Source organism: Scophthalmus maximus, chromosome 9 (genome assembly GCF_022379125.1).
Source record: "Scophthalmus maximus strain ysfricsl-2021 chromosome 9, ASM2237912v1, whole genome shotgun sequence".
Taxonomy (NCBI): domain Eukaryota; kingdom Metazoa; phylum Chordata; class Actinopteri; order Pleuronectiformes; family Scophthalmidae; genus Scophthalmus; species Scophthalmus maximus.
Window position 1 is genome coordinate 8,463,314 of NC_061523.1, and position 6,000 is coordinate 8,469,313.

Sequence of the window (6,000 nt, forward strand, 5' to 3'; positions counted from 1 at the left end):
ACAAACGTCACCATCACTCATCGGAAGGGTTGTAGTCAAAATATAAAAAAAATTGGACTGTGACGCTTTCCACCAGAGGGCACATTTTCACATTGGCCTTAAATTGCACATCCACATCGAGGTGAGTTTTTACGACGACTGGAATCTGCTGCGCTGCCACACTCTGGAGCTACTCCATTATGGCGTCATCTTCATCAGGTCCGTATCGAGAAGTCAAATTGAAAAGGGCAATGTAAACCACAGGGGGGAAACTAAATTATTCAAAGCTGATTTTAGCTGAAATTCAGTTTTGTTTTAGTTTGTGTTGCATTGTCCTTTTCTTTTTACTCTACAGTAGTTAATGAAATCATTTTTCCACAGTTGTGGTCTTGGGTTTCAATAGCAATAATAACCCTGGTGGCATTTCCTTTCTCTCCAGCTGACACTTTGCACTGGGACTGACGTTTGGCAGTCATTGTGCAATGATGTGGCGTTCCTCTGAACCGGTTTTACCCGGACGCCTGTTTGTCAACAGCAATATATTTGTATCGATTGTCTTCGTGAAGCAAACGGGCGAAGCGACTTCATACCGATCAGGACAGGTCTGCCTCGGATTCCTGTTTCCCAGACAGCTGGACCTGCAGTAGATTCAATTAACGTGTCACTCACTGCTAAAACACCATATAATAAGATGTACTGTGTCTGTCCTCACACACACACACACACACAGACACACACACACACACACACGGTTCCTGCTTTACACCATAAGCCCCTGTGGTACTCATCAGGCGGCGGTGATGAACGAGCCCTTTGTCTTTTACAGTGTGATAAAGCCCCCTGTCCGGGGCTTAGATAGGAAGGTTATTGTTGGAACACCGTAACCTTTTATTTCATCCGCTGTAAAAAAAAAAAAAAGAAATCAATTAGTGTAGGATCCTGCCTTGCTTTGAGCACAACTAATCACATTTTGCTCACCCACACTTTTTTATTCTCCTATTTTTTATTTTTCTTCTAGCGGCACTTTTTTTCATCGAATTCCATTTTTTCCATGTCTCCCCCATTCTCCGACCCTTCTGTTTCTCTGCTTTTCTGTTTAATTTGCGACAGCGGGAGCCGTCAGAGCTCCCATTTAACCCCACACCTGCAGCTTTAATAGCTTTAATCGCTACCTTCACCATGGCAACCTGTCCGGACAACCAGTCACATCCCATCGGTAGCATTTTTCTGTACACCAAAGCCCCACCTCCAAAAGCTTCCAGTTCCTTGGAAAAAAAAAAAAAGTCAGTAAGAAGAAATGTGCAAAGAATGAGGTAAACAATGAATAAATGTGCAAGAAAAAACCTGAGAACATATTAAAATGATACAAACATCGCAGAGGACACTAATCAGTCACAAACAAATCCTCCACAGCAATGTGAATTTCACACCCCTTCACATGTTGCACCTGCAAACGGTGACAATAATCCACAGCAAACCCATGAAAAGATGAGTCTGAGGCTCAGACTCCAATTTGAACGTAGCAGGTTGCAGAAGAAGCACAGCATAAGTGGATTCCCAGTGCTACGATCATTTAAAGCGTAGTTCAGTGCACATGTTGTAAGGTGTCTCAAATTGTGCATCCATCCTGTTCTGTATTTGCCATCAACTTCAGTGATAGTTGCAATCTTCAAAATTTGAACCACCCACTACCCTCAAAAGACGTGATTTCTTCTTGAAAGCCCCCCCGAAACCTCTCTGAACCAAAATACAATTTCGACCGAGGAAAATCAATGCAGAAATCTTCTCCTCCAAAAAACAGCGAAGACACTGCGGCTGCAAAATAGCTTGAATTGTCAAAAAAAATTGTGTAGAATCATTATGAGTACATGTTGAGTTACATCCATTTGAAAATAGCTTGATCCTCAATTAGGTGTCATTTTACAAACTGAATTTGAAAGCGATCTTCCTCATTCAGGAAATACACTTATTTGCTTTTTTTTTGTCGAGACGTAGATGGGAAGATTGACATCCTCTCAAATCTGTGCATGAAATATTAAGGTTTGCAGCCAGCAGTCAATTAGCTTAGCTTGGCAAAAAGACTGGGAATGCGTAAACAGCTAGTTCATTCAATAAAATAGTCCAGCACATGGTCCAACCATAAAACCACTGTGCTTTTTAAACTTATGGTTTTGGTACAGGTTAAACAAACATTAATTTGATTTCCTTTGGACAGAGTCGGGTTAGCGGTTTGCCACTGTTTGCCTCCTGTCTTCATGATAGGCGGAGTCAAATTGCAGCTGGTGGCAGATACTGTATGATAGTGTGGGTATCAATCTACTCATCGAACAATTAGCATTAATCAAACAAGTCTATTTCCCAAAATGTCAAACTATCCCTTCTATGTATTATATTGTTCCGAGGATGATTCTCAGGAGGCCCAGAAACAAAGCAACCTTGTGCAGAATTATTCAGAATTATTGAAGATGCATACGTAACTGTGACCGTGGTGTTGTGCAAGTAGCAAGTAGCTCGGCGACGCCTCATTTTTTCCCTCTCTTTTTGTATTCCTGCACCCCACACAAACGTTCTCTGTAACCTCTCCTTTTGCCTTCCCTTTTTCCTCTCTGTTGGCACAGCCTTGGATGCCATACGCTGCCTTTGGGTCTGATAAGACAATAAAAAGGCAAATGTTTTTTTCCTATTTTTCATTCAACCGGCAACTGGAACATCTCTCCTTCCCGATTGTATCCTCACCGAACTCGTCATTCATTTTTTGTTTTCAATTCTACACCAGGACAAAGAGATTGCGAAAAACTTCAGAATGAGCCGGGCCGGCGCCTTTTGTGACCCCTCCTCTACAGAGCACCGCGTTTTTTGTTTATCATTCGCTGTGGCTCCACCACTGCAAAATTCTCCCCTCCTCACCTTGTTTCTCGATTCTTTGCCTGTGTGGCTGGCCTCTGTCCCTGTCACCGGTGCGCTCGCCTATTTCTTCCTTGCCCTCCCTTCCGCACCATCTCTGTCGCTAGATTCCTCTACCCGTGTCTCCCGGAGGCGAGGAGGAAAGAGGGGTTTTAATTAGGTGAACACGTCTTCGCTCCAGGGGGAACCAAGGATGGCACGCCGACACACAGCGGCGACTTAGGCACCCTGACCCATGCAGCCGGGGAGTGTGGCGATCAGGGCGGAGAGCCTCATCTCACCCATTCCCTGGAGGGCCTGGCACCGCGGCCCTGGCATGCTTCCCAGATCCCTCCGTCTTGTTTGTGTCAGTGTAACAGTACAGATTCCGATCAGCAGCAGTAATGGTCGTCTAATAGGCCACTCCAGTCCTGCCTGTGGACGGTAATAAGGACGGCTGCCAGTGCGGCACAGTTGCCCTCGCTCTCCACTGCTTGTGCGTGTGCCTGCCTGTCGTGTACACCCCTCCTTCGCTCCTCGCACAAAAAACATTCCCAGACTAATTCCATCAGTCACCCCAAGATTGTATTACATAAGCAGAGTCAGAGACATGGTGGGTGTTTTGGCCTCGGGGTACGTCTGTTTTGCTCGACTTTAGATACCATATAGTGATAGTCAAGCGGGGAACAATTACATTCTAACCTGCAGCGCGGCAGAAGAGTACTTACTGTATATTTCCCTTTCATCTTTTCCTCTCTGTCTTCTTCTCGCTCACGCTCGGCCCCTATCTTTCTTCATTAGCATCACAGTGTCGGTACATTTATCGTTTCTTGGAGAGTGGCCCTGCCTAGGGGTCGGTGTGATGGAGTTAAAAACTCACAAACACAAAGACACACTCGCGCATGTACCCGCGCAAAGATCCTGTCAGCTCCTGTGCGTGACATGACTCTATACACACACACACAAAGACCCTCGGGGTACTGGATCTAATGAGGACACTGGTCTCGAGCAGGGCTACCATAATAAGCTAAGCTCAATGTTTGCGTTAGGCTACACACAGCTGCCACACTCTTCTTATCAAATGAAAAGGATCCTCGGAAGCAGAACAGGATACCGGCGGCTTGCCTGCAATCTACCGTTGAGGAGAAAGATGAAAAAAGGATGAGGTGAGAAATGTATTAAGCAGCTGTTTGAGACATATTCAACATTCTATTCATGTCAGAGAGAACTGGCAAAGGCCTTTGTGCGCACACACCAGCTTGCTGGCTCAATTTTGAAACCCAAACATCAAAACTGTGGGTTTTATTTTCCTCGACAGCTGACTGAAATTAAAATGATACAATGCAATCTCCCGTTCCTGATTAGAAAAGGTGCCACGTTCCTGAGTTGCATGGGAAAATATGTATGCCATTCTATTCAGCTCGTACCCACTTTGCCTTTGGAGTGTTATTCTCTAAAGAGAGACAAACATGGAGAGACAAACTATCCAACGACATGAATTTCTAATGGGCGATTTACATTTTCACCGCCTACACTCACTGACATCTACGGAGCCAGAGCTAAAGCCCTTTAGTCACTCTACCCTGTGTAAACTCTCCCCCCAGCTTCATCATTCCTTAATTGGAGATGTTAATTGCTTCCTTAATGGCTTCTCCTGGACCTAGAAGTGGTACTGCGGGAGACAGAGGCCAAGGAAGGCTTGTGTCAACCCGGTTGGAAGGCACAGAGCTGGACAGGGAACACACAACCCCGCTGACCTGGCTGCTGGGAGGCTGAACAAGATCATCAGCCCTGTGGGGTCGACTCACTCCGGCAGACAGCAGAATGTATGCATTAAGTAAAACAAATTATAATTTCCTCCATAGTCTGCAGAGCACTTAGGAGTCATTAGGGTGAAGATGAACTTAAACATCCCTCCGGAATTTGATCATCATTGCGTGTGTTGTGTTGCAGGGCGCAAATGGAATATATTGGGGGTTTGCGCTGTTCATCATGATCTTTGGGTTACACCGAGATGGAACTCGAATGCAGGCAAAGCACTAAAAATGTACGGCTAAGACAATACTTCTCCGGCAATCTCAAAGCTTCTGTGCATCCTATTTTGGCGCTGCCAACTTTTCTCCACCAGTGCTATAGTGGAGGGGGGAGGGGTGCTCAAGTTGTGGAGCCTCTCTAAATGACAAATAAAATGCAGGGACAAATACATGCAGGGTTTCACTGTTTGCTCATTAAATCCGCCACCTGGAATTCTTCGTGATCAAGTCGTTTCCCAGCGATTAAAATGCGGCACACAAATTTCGGCCAGAAATGTCAAAGTGCTCGTTTCGCTGAACACTCCATAGCCACTGTGTCATATTTGACCTTTTCCCTCCATCATTGTCGCTGCCACTCATGTCTCGGTGTCGGGCAGGCATTGTGCACCTGGAGGAGCGACCGACTTGGACAGCAAGACGGTGTGTTGACAAACCGAGGGGAAACAACCTTTTGAATGGAGATCAAACCGCCGTTTTTTCTCTTGTCGGTGCTGATTTATCAACACCTTGTTAGTGGATCCTGACAAGTGCCAGAGGTGCTATTACCTGCGAATTGTCGATGCTGATTTGAAATACAAACAAAAGTGAGCTTCTGATGTAAAGCCCAGGGAAAATACATTTTTGATGATGCAATGTATTATTTACGGGGCACGAGATATAAGCAGGCATTAAAGCCTCAGAAGCATGTAGCTGCTGGTTCCAACACCGAACGTGAGCTCTACACTGGTCCAGGTGAGTTCTAAGTACATAAGTTGACACAAATTTTTTTGCATGTATAACAACAACAAGCATCTTCCGTTACCAAAAGATCCAGTTTGTTGGTTCACAAATTGAGCACAAAGAACAGAATACAGTTGCAGACGCCTGCTCCGCATGCGGCATTCATCAGCTTTAATCTCATTTGATCATAAAAGCAGTCAATAGCCCATCACAATGTTCCCCTATTAATCTCGGATGCAAATCAATTCAGTTTGTATTCCCGCACAAACTCGGGTAACAAGATTCTCCACACAATAGTAGGAATACGCTAAGTGCACAATTACCCATTCAGCACCGGGCACTCACTCACGTACATAAACGAGCTGTCAGAAAAGCCACAAGAAAA